General features: G+C 36.0%; 1 protein-coding gene across 1 annotated transcript in view; it reads left to right on the top strand.

Moving 5' to 3' along the window:
- The window catches only part of EPHB1 (EPH receptor B1), an 890,754-nt gene that overhangs the window by 76,438 nt on the left and 797,165 nt on the right, over positions 1-17,151 (top strand). Inside the window, exon 2 of the mRNA XM_074214828.1 lies at positions 15,029-15,099. The gene's annotated coding sequence lies outside the window, so the exon portion shown is untranslated. The remainder of the gene's footprint in view (positions 1-15,028; positions 15,100-17,151) is intronic.

A 17,151-nucleotide genomic window follows, 5' to 3' on the forward strand; every position in this document is an offset into this window, starting at 1 on the left:
CATTAAATGTGGTAAAGATACCTGCCGTAAAACCAGATCAAATGTAGATAAAATACTAAGCTACTTTGGGGATTAAAGGAAGCATACCTTGATAAAGAAATGAGAAATGCTAGAATTTACATATAATCATAGCTTTTAGGAAAATGATTGCAGGAAAGTCATAATATACAGGAAACCTAAAGTTTTATGGAAAAGATAAGTAAGTATATAATAATAAAGTCAGTGAAAGTCAATTTAACAAACATTAAGCACTTATCATTTGGGAGGTACGAAGTTTTGATAACATCTTCTATATTCATATGTGGAAAAGAGAGAAAGAAAAGCAGAAAGAGAGACAAAGATAGAGGGGGCAGACAGTCAGAAAGATGATAGGTAGACAGAGAAACAGAAAAAGACAGAAACAGAGAGAGACAGAGACAGACATAGAGACAGTCAGAAAGAATGACAGAGAGCCAGAAAGAGAGAAAGAGACAAGAGTCAGAGAGATAGAGACAAAGAGATAGAAAGAGAGACAGATTTAGAGATAGACACAAAGACTCTCTAAAGCTGAGTTTTAGATCCATTACTCTTAAATCCAAGATGATTGTAGATTCCCTAAACGGAATCTCTGTCTGAGATTTCATAGCATGGCCAAACTTACTGGTTTCAGAAGAAACAATTTTAGCAACTTCTGGCTCCTTCCCCCCCTTCTCTCTCCAATCCAACCTCAACAAGACAACCAATTTGGTAAACATTCAACAAGACAATCAATTTGGTTAACATTCCTAAAACAGAGGCCCTAATACGGCTCTGAGATGATGTCCTATCTTCTTCATCAATAGGTTGCACTGTTGAGAATGTGTCCCCCTTCTCCCAAAGAGAAAATAACACAGGGGTGGGTTTCTTGTTTGGTTTTTGTCTTTGAATCCTCATGGCCTCTCCCATTGTCTGACAGCATAACCCTTAATATATGCTTGTGGAATTGAATTGAGCCTGAGAGATAGGATGAAAGGTAGTTGTAGGGAAGGAGAGGATGGTATTGACTTAGAAAGTCTTAGAATTCTGTTCCCCCTAACTGCAGAGGGACAGAGTAAGGCAAGTGAAGACTAGGAAAACAGGCAGGAGATAAGAGACTGATTGAGATCAAATAAGAATTAAGCATTTATTGAGCACTAACTTTGGGCCAGGTATTATTCTTGGGACTGGGGGGATAAGTATAAAGAATGAAGTAATCTTTACTTGCAAAGGACTTACATTTTAGTGGGGAAGAAAACAAGCACACACACATATACATACTTATCACCAACATAAAATGAATTAATACAAAAATATACAGGATAATAAAATATAAAGCATTTTAAGAGAGGATATTAGTAGAGGAATTAAGAAAGATGCGAAAGAGAGTTTTTGAGTTATGCTGTAAAGGGAGAGACAGATTTTATGATGCAATAGTGAGGAAGGAATGCATTGTTGGGATGAGGGGCAGCCAGGGTGAAAATACGGAGAGCAGAGATGGAAGTTCATGTATGAGGAGCCAAGAGAAGGACAGTGAGGTTGGGTTGTAGAGTGTGAAATAGAGTAGCTCTCTCTCCCTCTCGTTCTTGCTCTCACACTCTCTTTATACTTCTACCTCTATCTTTTTCTATCTATATATCTATATAGCTACCTATATCCATTTCTCTAACAATATCTGTCTCCATCTTTATACTTATGTCTCTCTTCATATATATATATATATATATATATATATATATACATTTATCTTCCACTATATCTCTACATTTATTTCTATCATCTCTATATCTATATATCTCTAACTCCTTTATCTATATATTTATACCTCTATCTAATTGATAGCTAAACTTAAAGATCTTTATACCTATATCTATCTTTATTACTATACCTCTATCTCTGGTTCTTTTCACCTTTAAGTTTTTCCCTTTATCTAAATCTAAATCTCTATTTAAATCTTTGTTTCTATCTATACTTCTATCTCTACCTCTTTCTAGTTATATATTCATATAACTCCCTATATCTGTATCTCTAACTATATCTCTATCTTTGTCTTTATACTTATACCCCTCTCATTTTATCTGCAGTTCTATCTCTATACCTCTAGCACTATCTTTTTCTCTATTATTTATATCTATTTATGTTTCTATTTCTCTAACTCCAGCTCCATCTCTCTCTATACTTATCCATCTATCTTTAATCTGATACTTCCTGTTATATCTCAACCTCCATCTCTTTCCAACTATATACTTATTTCTCTACCTCTATCTATATCTCTATCCATATATCTATCTCTTTATACTTTTTTGTCTTCTATATCTATGTCTATGTCTAGATATAACTTCTCCATTTCATACTCTACAATCCAATCAAAGTGATCAATATAAATATAGAGAATAATGAGAATGGAAAGATAAGTTGTGTCCTTAAAGGACCTCAAAAACCAAAAAGAGGGAATATATTTTATCCTAGAGGGAGTAGGAAGTCATTGGATTTGGTTGAGTAAGGGAGTGATGTGAACAGATCTGCATTTAAGGGAAATTATTTTGGTAGCATCATAAAGGATGAATTGGAGTGTGGAGAGACATATTGGGGTGACATTAATTAGATGAGTATTGTAACAGTCTGGGTGAAAGGTAATAAAGATCTAAACCAAAGTGATAGCTGTGTGGGTAGAGAGAGAGGATTGGATGTGAATAATGTTGCAAAGGTTGGAATGGCAAAATTTAGCAACTGATTAGATATATGGGACAAAGAAGAGTAAGGAGTTCAGTTAATGCAAGCCTATAAGTCTGGGAGACTGGAAGCAAATTGGAGTCTTTGATATAAATAAGAAAACTGGGAAAAGTGAGGAATTTTTAGGGGAAAGATGAGTTCAGTTTTGGTCAGGGTTTTTGAGATGTTTGAGGATCATTATGAAATGTACAATGGGCAATTGAGGCTGAAGTGATGAAGATAAAGGGAGAGAATGAGTCTGTGAATTATTTAGAAATAATTCAAAAAGGTTGTTTAAGTTAACAAGCAAAAGAATGTATAGAATGAGGAGAGGAGAGGTTACAGGCTAGAATCTTAGGCAGTACTTATAGTTAAAAGGCATTGGACAGTTGGTGAGCCAGCAACAAAGATCCTAGAAGGGATCCAATAGGTAGGAGAAGAACCAGGGAAGAGTAGTGTCATAAAATTCATGGAGGAGAAAGTATCCAGGGAAGAGAAGAGAGGATGGTTGTCACTGTCAGATGTTAAAAGAGAAGGTTAAGAATGAGTACTAATTAACCCCCCCCCCCATCAAATTTGGCAATAGATGGGGAAGAAGAGTACTAGCAATTGGAGAGAATCAGGAAAGAATTTGTGGAGAACAGGCAAAAATGTGACTAATCATTTTTGTAGCTGGAGGAAAACAGTTTCAAATACTTTATGATTTGAAATGTAAAAATGATATAGGAAGTGTGTTATCATGGCTAAGTGGTATAGTAGAAAGAGTCCTGGATTTGGGTCAGGAAGATGTGAGTGCCTCAGACGTTAGCTATGTAATCCAAGGTAAGTTACCTAAGCTTTCAGCCTCTCAATTTCTCCATCTGTAAAATGGAGATAATAATAATCTTAGCTATCTTGCAGCATTGTTGTGAGGATCTAACAAAAATGTATCAAATACTATGAAATTCTAGCTATTATTACTTGAAATAGAAATGAGGAGAAATAGATAGATAGATAGAGTTTGATAAAATTTGGTTACTTTGGCCTATACTTTCTCCCTATAAATAACTGTCTATACATTTTACTACCTAGTATTCCTTTGTTTCATAGAAATTTGGAGAAATTATATGTTTTCTTTGGTCTATTCTTTTCCCCATATAAATAGTTGTCTATACCTTCTCTTTTCTAGTGTTCATTTGTTTCTATCCTTCTCTGGATACTTTCCACCTTCTTTGGAAGGTGGAATATTTGGAATCTTCTGTTCTGGTCTACACAAGAAACTTCAAGTTTCCCAGATGATTGGTGTCTCTCTGCCTAAAAACTCAGAGGAGAGAAATCACTTAGGTCTCCTTCAGTGGGTATCCATTGTTCCCCATAAAATATTTGAACAACTTTGAAGCACTCACCTAGAAATATCAGCAAAAGTTTGGTATAGTCAAGTACCAATAAGGGGAACAGTCTCTTTCAAGATAATCCTAGACTTCCTACAGCAGTCAATCCAAAGATCATGGAGCTCAAGATTCTTAGACAACATCCTTGATTATATCCTTTTCTATCATCCTTGTTACACAGTAATCTCTTCCCCATCAAAGGGGTTAGGATATCAATAGGAAAATCCATGTAAAATTTTTTGCCTGCCTTTCTTTCTGGGAAGAAGTCTAAATTTGTTTTTATGGAATGTTTACAATACCTTGCTGTAAAATTTGACTTAAGTATTTGGTCATATGTTCTATGTCATCGACTGGCTTTTGTTTGTCATCTATGGCTTCTGCAAAACTCTCCTAGAATTCTCATGTGATTTCTTATCCTAATCCATGATGTATTGAAAATGGAGATTTCAGCTCCAGTCCCAGTACAGAGGATCAACATCCTGCCATAGTTTTGTAAGCATCAGATGATGCCCTGATGTGAGACTGAATAATAATTTGGTACCCATTTCTTAATGACCCCACCTTTCCATTTGTACTCAATTGGGTATCTCCAGTTAAAGCACAAGACTTTCCCTGAAATATGCCAGATAAAAAGCATTGCCTGACTCATCTGATTTTTCTGGAAAGCCCCTTAGTTGCAGCATTGAACCCTAACAAAGTAATTAAGATAAATTCAGTCACCAGAGGGGGAATTAGTAACAATACTCACAGATAGGCATTATTAACAATGTCTGAAATTTGGTAGCTTCCTCATTTAACAAATTATTCCATCTAAATATATATGAAACTCTGAATAAATGACGAGGTGTTTCCAAGCTGCCGAAGGAATGCATTTGTACATTTTTTTACATCCTTTAAATTTAAGAGCCCTGGGGGAACAGCCTCAATCACCTCATCTTAGTTAAAGTTTAGGACCTGAATGGCTTTGGCCATTAGGAGAACAAATGTAAGGCACTCTGAATAAGGAGGACCCTTTACAACTAAAGCACAATATCACAACACATTTTTGTAATTGTTGTCCATAGTGATTCTTAATCTTCAAGAAAGTATTCAAGTTTATTCTTTATCCTTTATATTCAATATTCATAATCTAAGGGGAAACATGGTTTAGGATATAAAGAACTGGCCTCATAATCAGAAAAATCTGTGTTCAAATCCTGCCTCTGAAGTATACTTTGTAACCTCAGATAAGCTCTTCCAATGGGGAGATCTTTCTAGCTCTCCCAGTATAGCTAACAACATTTATGAGCTATGTGAAAAAGAGCAAATCTCTTTCTTTTCTGAACCTCAGTTCCCTCATCTGTCCAATGGAGATAATACCTGTAGGGTCCATCACAATTTTATGAGAGGCTCAAGAAGTTAATGTACATATTTTGCAAGCATCAAGGCAATATATGTCAACTATCAATTAACTTTATGGTTTATATGGTGAGCAAAATGATCATCATCAACATAGTCATTATCATCTTATATTTAGGAAGAATGATATAGGTTATTTATTTTAGAAAAATGTATATTTAAAATCTATTTTGGAGTTATAGGAGTAAACTTATCTAAACATAATTTTTCTGTGTAGAGCAATTTATTTTATTATTGAGGATTCTGGACGCCCAAGCTAGGTAGTGCAGTCGATTGAATGCTTGCTTTGAAGTGGGAAGACCCAACCAAATGCAGTCTCAGATGAATTAGCTGTGTGAACCTAACTGATGGAAATCCCCTCAGTTTCTAGTTCTTAGCCAACAAAAACTGCTGCCATAAATATTTTCAAACAGATAGATTCTTTTCTCTCCCTTTCTCTTTTTAATCTCTTTGGGATACAGACCTAGTAGTAGTATTGTTGGATCAAAGACTATATATACTGTTTTATAACTCCCTAGGCACAGTTACAAATTGTTCTTTAGAATGATTGGATTAGTTCACAACTCTACCAACACTATATTAATGTTCCAGATTTCTTGTCATTTATCATTTTTCTTTTCTCTCTTGTTAGTCAACCTAATAGTTGTGAGACAGTACCTCAGAGTTGTTTTAATTTGCACTTTTCCAATCAGTGGTGATTTAGAGCATTTTTATATGACTAGATAGCTTTGATATCTTTGACTGAAAACCATCTACTCATATTCTTTGACCATTTATCCAATTGGAGATTGACTTGTATTCTGATAAATTTTATTCAGTTCTCTCTATATATTTGAGAAATGAAGCTTTTATCAGAGATTCTTGATATAAAACATTTCCCTCATTTTCTGCTTTCCTTCTATTTTTCACTGCATTGGTTTCATTTATGCAAAACTTTAAAAATTTGATATAATCAAATTTGTCCATTTATATCTCATAATGGTATCTATATATTGTTTAGTCCTAAAATTTTCCTTATCTATAGATCTGACAGAACTGATTTCATGCTTTCCTAATTTGCTTATGACAGCAACCTCAGTGTCTAAATCCTGTACCCCTTTTGGCCTTATTTTAATATATGGTGTGACATAGTTTTTGCCATACTGTTTTCCAGTTTTATCAGTAGTTTTGTCAAATAATGATTTTTTGTCCCAAAATCTTGGATCTTGTTTTAAAAGACTGCACATTTATGATAGAAAAGATAAATAAGATCAAATATATTTTAATTATATAAACTTAATGTTTTATATAAATAAACTTAATATAGTAAAAACTAGAAGGGGAAACAGGTGACTTGGAAAAACCTTTGCTGCAAGTTTCTCTGATAAAGTCATCTTACCTAATATATATAAAGAAGTAATTCAAATTTAAGACTAACAGTCATGTCTCAATAGAAAAATTGTCCAGGGATATGAAGTTTTAAAAAAAAGAAATCTAAGCTCTTTGAAATCATATGATAAAAGTGCTCTAAATTACTAATAATTGGAGAAATGCAAATTAAAATAACTCTAAGGTCCATTTTCATATATATCAGATGGCAAAAATGATCAAAAAGGAAAATGACAAATGTCAGAGGGGTGGCAGGAAACATGTTTACTAGTGTGCTATTGTTACAGCTGTGAATTATCCTGTCATTCTGGACCAGTGTGGAGCAATTTGGAACTATATTCTTTCACTCAGCTACTAGGTCTATAGTCCAAAGAAATCAAAGAAAGGGAAAAAAACTCTCTATATGACAAATATTTAGAGCAACAATTTTTGTGGTGGCCAAAAAAGCTGGAAACCAAGGGGATGTCCTCCTATTTGAAAATAACCAAAATATATTATTGTGTAGGAATATAATAAAATAATATTGTATGATAAGAAACAATTATAATGGTCAGTTTGAGAGGTAACTTGGAAAATTTTTATGAAGAACAAATGAGTGAAGCTAGTAGAACAATTTATCCAAGATAACATCATTTTAGAGAAAAGCAACTTTGAAAAACTTTAGAAATGTGATAAATTCAATGATACACCAGAAGTCCAAAAGAATGAAGGTGAAGCATGCCACTCACTTCCTGAGGGAGAGGTGATGAATCTAAAATGTGGACTGATAACATGCATTTTGGAGATGGCTGATGTGGGAAATTTGTTTTTTGGTCTATTAAACTATATATTAGATACTTTCTTATTTTTAAAAATATGCTCAATGGGAAGAGGTTTTGAGATGGACAAATTACTTTTAAAATATCTTATCTGTTAATTGAATAAACAATACTAATGATAGCTAAAAATTTAAGGAAATTGAATTAGATGACCTGTGAGTCATTTTCCAGTTCTATGTCATTATTTTCCTTCTCCTATGACTATAGGAGAGACTATTAAGCTTTTGAAAAACCATTATATGAAAGAAGGATTAAGTTGATTTTGCTTGACCCTAGGGAATAGAACTAGGAACAATAGGAATAAGAATTTTTTTTCAGAATTCGACCTTTTCAAAAATGAAATGGGCTACCTGGGAAGAGTATTCCTAGAATCCTAATTGGTTCTCCATTATTGCCAGTCTTTTCAAAGAGATTCAATGAAAAGTTATTAGAGATTTTGCAGTGTACCCTCTCAGGCAGCTAGGTGTTGCAATGAATAGAATGCTAGTCCTAAAGTCAGGAAAACTTATCTTCCTGGGTTCAAATCTGGTCTCATACATCTATTAGCTGTGAAACCTTGGGAAAGTCACTTAACTCTGTTAGCCTCAGTGTCCTCATCTGTAAAATGATCTGGCTAAGGATTTTTGCCAAGAAAATACTAAATAAATGGGGTCATGGAGAGTTGAATATCATTGAAATGACTGAATGACATTAACAAAAGTAGATGAACTTGAGAGCCCATTCAACTACAAGGATATATGTCTGTCATTCAGAAGTTTTTCTTATTTTTTTTAATTTAAGGCACTGGGGTCAAGTGACTTGGCCAGTTAGGGAATTATTAAGTGTCTGAGGCTGAATTTGAACTCAGATCCTCCTGACTCTATCCACTGTACCACCTATCTACTGCTATTAAGGGGGATTTTCTATGTGTTTTTTACTTTTTTTATTAGGGAAATATCCAGTTTCCAAACATGATTATCTAGGTGACCTGCTTGTGGCAACTTTCATATTATCTTCAAGAATCCTTTTCAATTTTTAATATGTCACATGAAAACCAAACTCAAATGAATAGGTGGCCCATTCTTCCAACATGGAAGCTTTTGAATAACTGGCCCTGGAATTTTACTCTGGAATAGCCCAATTTGTTTTTTAATAAGAACTAACCTTGTATGGATGAAGAAAGGTCCAGTTTAGAAGACTACTCCTTAGGCTAGCCTTGGAAACCATTGAGTTTTCTTGGCATTGGACTTAGGGTAAGAATTGCCAGTTGATTGGTCCTTGTACCAACTGGGTTCCTTTTATTGTTTCTCTAGTTCTTGAATGTTCCAGATCAGATACTGATAACCAGCATCTATGTGAGTTCTCATAAGAGAGACAGAGACAGACTCTTCCCCAGTGACAGCATTCCTACTTCTCCTAAATGAATACCTTCTCTGCCGTACTGAGGGTGGGTGTGTGGGGGTTGCACCTGTTCCTTGCTAACAATATCATAAAGCTGATGTTACCCATGTTATCTCCCTGCTTTCTAATTGTGATGGAGAGAATACTACAAAAGATTCCTTCTGGTACGAAGTAACCTGAAGAACCAGAGGTCAAATCTTTCCAAAGGCAAATTCCTACTTATGCATATAAATCTTAGTGAATTCCCAACTCACTCCTATAATTCACAGATCCACAAAGATCAGTGAAAGATTCCCAGAGATTGTCATTCTTCTGTGTTGCATGCAGGACTGTAATAACTACTTGTGGCTGATTCCTGTAGCAAGAAACCATAGGAAGTCAATCAAAATAAAAAAGATGGAGATGAAAGAATAGGATTTGACACTAACATGGAGACATTCAGATAAAATACTAAACTTTGAACTGAATCAATCTCTCCATCAGAAAAATGAAATTCAATGATGGAATAATCAGCTTTGACTCTCTAGGACAATGTGGCCTGTCTGAAAAATTACCAGGACCAGTATATATTCTATATGAGTAAAAAGCATTTGTTAAGTTTTTACAGTGTAGAAAAGCAGAGACAATCCCTGCTTTAAAGACCTCACTTTCTTATATGGAAACAACACATATGAGATTTAAAGTTCAAGGCATATATGAAAAAGTCCTAAGGTTCTTAGAGTTCAGGACAAAATAGATGGAAAGACTTTTCCTCTCTCTGTCTTCAAATCCAAACTCAGATTCCTACTAGTTTTGTGACACTAGGTAAGTCACTTAACCCTGTTTGTCTTGGTTTCCTCATCTGGAAAATGAACTGGAGAAGGAAAAGGGAAGCCTCTTCAGCAACTTTGCCTAGAAAACTTCAAATTGGGTCATGCAGAGTCAGAGGCAACTGATACATGACCAAACAACAACAAAAGTTATTTAATATGGTGTAGTGGGGAAAAAATGCTGGGCTTGGAGTTAGAAGATATGGATTTTTTACTTTCTGTATGATTTTAGTAGATTATTTAAGTACTATATGAGTCTCATTTACTTCTGAGAGGAACAAACATTTATTAATAACTTAAGTACCAGTCATTGTGTTAAACATTTTGCAAATATTACATTTTATCTTCACAACATCACTGTGAGGTAAGTTCAATTATAATCCCTATTTTACAGTTGAGGAAACTGAGGCAGAATTTAAGTGACTTACCCAAGGTCATACTGCTAGGAAGAGTCTGAGTTTGAATTAGAATTCAGGTCTTCCTAACTCCAAGGTATAAATAAGGCTTTCTCTGTTGGAGCTACACAACAACCTCTTTGGAATGGGGAGAAGTTTGTGTTAGATCATCTCTGAGATTCTTTCCAGCTCTAAATCTATAATCCTACATGTTCTTGTAGTCATCTTCCAGACCATATTAGAGCCTAATTTCTTTTTCTTTCTTTTTTTAAGATTTTGCAAGGCAATGGGGTTAAGTGGCTTGCCCAAGGCCACACAGCTAGGTAATTATTATTAAGTGTCTGAGGCCAGATCTGAACTCAGGTCCTCCTGACTCCAAAGCTGGTGCTCTATCCACTGTGCCTCATAGCTGCTCCTTAGAGCCTAATTTTTGTCCCACTTTTCCCTGTATCTTCATTTCCATGCACTCCTGTTCATAGTATTAGAGACCTATATTCTTTGGCCTCTTTATGAATCCATTTATCAATATTTGAAAGGATCCTGGAATTAGTCATTCAGTCAATAAGCTAAAGTGCTTACTACTATGTATCAGGATCTAGAGATACAGGGCTAAGGATACAAAAAAAGGCAAAACACAGTTCCTGCCCTTAGGGAGCTTACAGTCCAATGGGGAAGTATGGAAGACAACATGTAAATGACTTAGGTAAAAACTAGTACAGCTGGAGATAACCATCATAGTGAAGGTGCTAACAATGAGGGATTAGGAAAGGTTTCTTGTAGAATTTGGCATCATCTAACCCAAACCCTTCATTTTCAAATGAGAAAATTGAAATCACCAAATTGCCATTAGTTAATGGCAAAGCTAGGGCTAGAGCCCATGTGCTTTGTCTTTGGATGATTTCAGAAAGAAAGTCTTAGGCTGGTATGGAGAATAAAAAGGGGCACAAATACCCTGATATTGGGGCATATTCAATTTAAGTTGGTTTTAGCTGTGTTTGAAAATAGGTAAGTTTCCACCTGACAGTAAAGAAGATTTCTCCATCTAGTAGAGACACTACTCTGTTCATTCTCTGACCCTTCTAAACTGGCTCAGAGAAAATGACCTAGATTGATTTGGGACTTTGGAAAATGTGCCTACTCTTGAAAATGGGGATGATGAAAGAATTGACCTTAAGCTTTTGTATTGTTATTTTAAGGTTTTTTTGGGGGGGTTTTATGGAAAGATAAAAATAGCAAAGTGGATAGAGACTTGACCTTGGAGACAGGAAAACCTGGGTTTAAGTCCTGGTCATGATAGGTTACTTATGATAGGACTAGGTCAGAAATAGAGCAGGTCAAAGTTCTTGGGCTGAGTAGTAGTGGGATTGGGCCCCTAAGTGGCCCATTGTAATTCCAGTTCCAGTGAAATAAGGAGAGCAAGACTTTAAAAATAAAAGAAAAAGGGAGAAAGGAAGGAAGAAAAGGGGAAAAAGAAAAAGAAAATAAGGCAAGTAGTGGTGATGGAGGTCAAAACAAGTGTATGTACTCTGGGGATCTCCCGATCACCTCTCTTTTTAATATTTTTTAACTTTTTAATATCTTTTGGTTTTTTCTATTGCCTTAAATTTGTGAAAATATGCTTTTTCCTTATTCTACTAGCAAGCCTTTCCTTGTAAGGAAAAATAAAAAAGGAAAAAAAAAAAAACAAAGTACTTCAATGAGACTGACAATGACCAATAACACATTCAACTCTATACCCATAGATCCACCACCTTTCCCCATTAGTTTCAAATTTAGGACAGAATTTGGATAAGGAACCTTACAAACTCACCCTTCCATGAGGGTGTGATGTATATTTTGCCTGCAAATTTTGTTTTCTAAGAAACAAACTCTCTGGGCCCTGAGTCTCATGGCAGCTACAGAGGCAGAAGGGGACATGACCAGCCTACTACTACCATAAAAGGATACTGTTTTAGGTTTTGTCCTTGCCTGAGACAATTGTCCAGGCCCTGGAGTTTCATTTCAATCACCTGCCTCCTCTGATATATTCTTGACCTTTCTTCTGGAAGACCTCCCTCACTCTCCCCTTGCCAAACATGGGTTTATTGCTCTAAGACTCAGTTCATACCTTCTGCCAGACTCTCAGAACAATTGCCTTCTTGTCCTGCTGGTTTTGATGTCATCTCAGTTCTCTGACAATCCCTTCCTCTCACCTTCTGTCATTCAGGGCATTTTCTCCTTCTCTAAGTTGTTAAATGTTGCTAATTTTTGGCACCATTCATCCCCACTCCTAGAATCCCACTGGAGAAGTCCAATTAGTCAGAAACCATTGTTATTGGGCTAGACCAAGAGTAACTTCATAAGTTAAATCTTGGCAATATGGTCATTCTATTCGAGTGGTTACTTCATGGGGTTCTATTTATGGTAAAGTGATTCTAGACTGAGGGTATCTCGGTTCAAATCCCATCTCTGAAGTTTACTACCTATGTGTCCTTAGTAAAATCACTTAACCTTCCCAGGCCTCAGTTTCTTCATCTGTAATATGAGTGAATTGGACTAGTTAACCTTTGAGATCTCTTCAAGTTATGGGTGTATAATTCTTTGAGGAATACATGTTTCCCTTTGGTCAGAATTTCAGATTTGAAGGCAACTTTTTTTTTTCAGAGCTATGTATTAGTAGGATCGCAAAAAAGATTTGACTTAGGCACTAGTTTCCATTTCTCTCTCTCTCTCTCTCTCTCTCTCTCTCTCTCTCTCTCTCTCTCTCTCTCTCTCTCTTCTTTCTTTCCCTCCCTTCCTCTTCTCTCCTCTCTCTCTCTTTCACTCTTTCCCTCTTCCCTTTCTCTTCTCTTTCTCTCTCTCTCCCTCTCTGTCTCTGTCTTTTTCTTTTTTCTCTATCTCTCAGAAAGAATAATACAGTTCTTTCCCAATATCTTATAACTGGATGGAACTCAGAGATCATTTAGGTGATTCACTTCTTTTTATTCTTTTATGAATATGGAAGCTTCCTTGCCTTCCTTTAAGTTTCAAATCTCACCTCTTGCAAGAGGCCTTTCCAGGCCCCCCTCTTACTCTCTTACATATATATATACATTTACATATCCATAAATATAGAAATATTTATGTAAATATAGAAAATGTTAAACTATATAAACTATTTATATAGAATATAAAATATAAAAACATGGAAATATTTATATAGACATATAAATGTAATATAATACAAATATACATAGATTTTGATGTATATATGAGATGTTATATATCTCGAATGTACATTATTGTTTACTTTCCTCTCTATTAGAATGTGAGCCCTTGAGGGCAGAGACTATGTTGTTGCCTTCATTTGTATTTCCAGTACTTGTGACATGCTTATAGATTGACTATCAGAGAACTAAAGGTCTTGTCCTAAGATTTTGAAATTAGTAAGCGATAGAAGAGGTATTAGAACTCAAGTCATCCAAATGTTAGTCTGTTAAGCCAAGCTTCATCATCTATCATCTGTGATTGTTCAGTCTTTTGTTCAGTTGTGTCTGATTCTTGGTGCTTCCCTTTTGGGATTTTCTTGGCAAATATATAGGAGAGGTTTGCCATTTCTTTCTCTAGCTCATTTTATAGATGAGGAAACTGAGGCAAGGAGTGTTAAGTGATTTGTCCAAGGTAACACAGCTAATAAGTATCTGAGGTCAGAGTTGAACTCAGGAAGATGAGTCTTTCTGACTCTAGACTCATCATTCTGTCCGCTGCATCATCTAGTTATCCTTCAGCACCAGTGAAGCCCTAGTCTCAGAAGGATATGGATAGAAAGGCCTCAATTCAGGGCTAGGGCTTAAAGGACCAAGTTTGAGGGAGCGCACATAGACTCACACTGGAGAGAGGCTGAACTGGAGAGAGGAGTAGTAAGAAGCAGGAAATAGAAATATGACAAAGAACGCACACCCAAGACAGCCTTACACTGGTTATGTGGAAACAACCCAGCACAATTGGGGACCTGGCTATCCCTGAGACTGGCAGCCCCAGCCAATGTTATTTATAGCCATGCTGCCATGTGGGCAGCCCCACCTTTGATGAGCAAATGGATCAGTTATGGTTTGTGTCTGGACACAGCTCTGATAGTGGTGATAAATACCAAGGACCATCTGCCAGATACCAAGGGAGGACCTGACCCTTTGGTAGGTCATCATTTTAGTTTTGGTGTTCTAATGCTATGGGAAGAGATGTAGTTCAATCTGTAAAGGTGGATAGATCATTTCATTTGGAATCAGAATGACCTGAGTTTAGATCATGCCTCAATTTCCTCATCTATAAAATGGGGATGATAACAGAACCTATTTTGCAATGTTGTAGAATCAAATTCAAATGTATGTAATGCACTTTGCAAACAGTAAATCATTATGGACATGAGGTATATTGTATTATTACTATCATTGAGGCAGCTAGGTGTTTCAAGGAAATAGAGTGCTGTTAAGCGTGGAGTCAGGTAGACTCATCTAAGTTCAAATCTGACTTTAGACTTTTTATTTACTAGTGTGACCCAGTGCAAGTCACGTAACCTGACTTGCCACAGTTTCCTCATCTGTAAAAAATGAGGAGAATGGAAAAGGAAATAGCAAATCACTCTAGTATCTTAACCAAGAAAACCCCAAATAGACTCATCAAAAGTTGAACATAACTAAAATTTTTGTTATGATTATTAACATTATTGCTACTTCTAGTAATGGGTGAGATTTATATGGTCTTTTGCCTACATCATCAAATTTGATTCTTATGACTCTGTGAGGAAAATTATTGTCTCTACTTTTTAGGTGTGGAAATGGAGACTTAGATTGGTTAAATGAATCACCAGTGCTCACATGGAAAATCTAAGAGACAAAATGTAAGTCCATACCTTATCTGATTCCAAGCTCCATAATTGTCCCATTCTACCTTCCCATCTATCACCTTAGTCTTTGGTCAGTTAGACTTAAAACAATGGGACAAATTTTAAACTGTTGCCTTTGTGAACTCTGATACTAACTAGCTTTTGATCCAAGGTAAGTTACCACCATCTCTCTGATTCTCTCATCTTAAAAATCTCTACATCTATGCTATCCACCTCATAAATTTATTCGAAGAAAATTTTTCTAGCTATATATGAATGAGTTGTTATGATTATTCTCCTCCTCTTTTCCTGCTCATCATTACTTGGATCAGGGTTTAAATGACTATTTACATTTACCTAGAGAGAGCTAGAAATCTTAGTGCCCAGGAAACTTCTGTTGGGGTTGGAGGGTAGAGAATGGGATTGATCAACTACCATACTTGAACAAGCAACATTCAAGATAGGGAGATCATTGGCATAGAGCCTTGGCATTATCATAGGATCACCATGGATAGAAGTCACATCCCCCATTCCAATGATTCATGGAACCCTAGGACAAATCTCCAATCAATCCCCACCCCCAGCTACAGTTTTACTTCCCTTCCTGAAATACAGTAAGGATGCTAACAGGTTAGATCCTTGGGACAAAGCAGTGTGTGTGTGTGTTCTAATTTATCATATAAGATTCATCTGTTTGTTTCAGGTAGGTTTCCCTGCCTGGGCAGAGAAGAAAGAGCTGTTTTGTTTGCCCTCATATATCATTTATGTCCAAGACATACATGAGCATTATTTCTCTGTGGCTGCTCTCCAACAACATTTTCTGCTAGAAGCCTGTTTCACTGCTCCCTGCCTATGAACCAAGCAATCCTTATTGTACCTGAATCACTGGAATGGGGGATGTGACAGGGATTTCAGTGACAGAATACTGTGCTTAGTGCTTTAGCATAGGACTCTTCCACCCCAAAATTCCCATAATCCAGAATGAGCATTTGTAGTTAATAATCCCCCCCACACACACACATAACCTCTTTATCAGGTAAGAAACCTAGTTCATAGATAGATCATGAATCATTTGCTAATTAGCAGTGCAAAGTTGGGAAAGGAGGATGACCCTGTCCCAGTTCTAATTCTTATTATTTGCCCCTTCATGATGTATTTATCATTTAGTTGCTTCAGTAGTGTCTAACTTTTTGAGACCTCACTTGGGATTTTCTTGGGAAAGATACTGAACTGATTTGTCATTTCCTTTTTCAGGTCATTTTATAGTGGAAGAAATTAAGGCAAGCAGGATTAAGTGATTAGTCCAGGGTCACACATCTAGTAGGTATCTGAGGTTAGATTTGAACTCAAGATGAGTCTTCCTGACTCTAGGGCTGGCACTCTATTCATTGCTCCACCAACGTACCTATGTTCTTAACTCAATTTAATAATCTGTAAAGGGAGAGGGTTGACTTAGATTATCCTTAAGGTCCCTTTCAGCTCTAAATTCAAAATGATCTAAATGATCTTAAGAATCAATATCAGGGACAAGAGTTTTTACTGCACACTCCATTGGTGTGTGCTAGTGGGAGAAAGGAACCACAAGAAAGTGAAGAATTGGGAAGTAGGAGAGACAAGATTGAAGCCAAAAAAAAAAAAATCATTTTCAGTGGAGATTTGGAGACATTTGCATTGCTGGAGGTTGAAGAAGATGGGAAGGGGATGGGTAGAGTCTGCAGGAAGAGATGTGCTGAGAACTTCAGAATACATATTGAATCCATAAGGCCCCTTACAAAAACTCACAAATGTTGAAGAGAATAAAATGTCTGAAAAGCAAAGGAGAGTCTTTAGCCACTTTGCTCACTGTCAGTCAAGCTGATAGATGAAATTTCTGATTAGTAAGATTATGAGCTCCTACTGAAAACTGATCTCAGGTTTAGGGAAAACTTTTTACTATATCATTTTGGGAAGTAGAGGAAGAAAGATTTTAATAAGGTAAGTGGTATTTGCAATTCATAGATTTTTTTCATTCTTGAAAATTTCATCATCTTCTCCCTCCTGGTGCATAATATTATATCCCATGAGTCA

This window comes from Macrotis lagotis, chromosome 1 (assembly GCF_037893015.1).
Source record: "Macrotis lagotis isolate mMagLag1 chromosome 1, bilby.v1.9.chrom.fasta, whole genome shotgun sequence".
In the NCBI taxonomy this organism is placed as follows: Eukaryota; Metazoa; Chordata; class Mammalia; order Peramelemorphia; family Peramelidae; genus Macrotis; species Macrotis lagotis.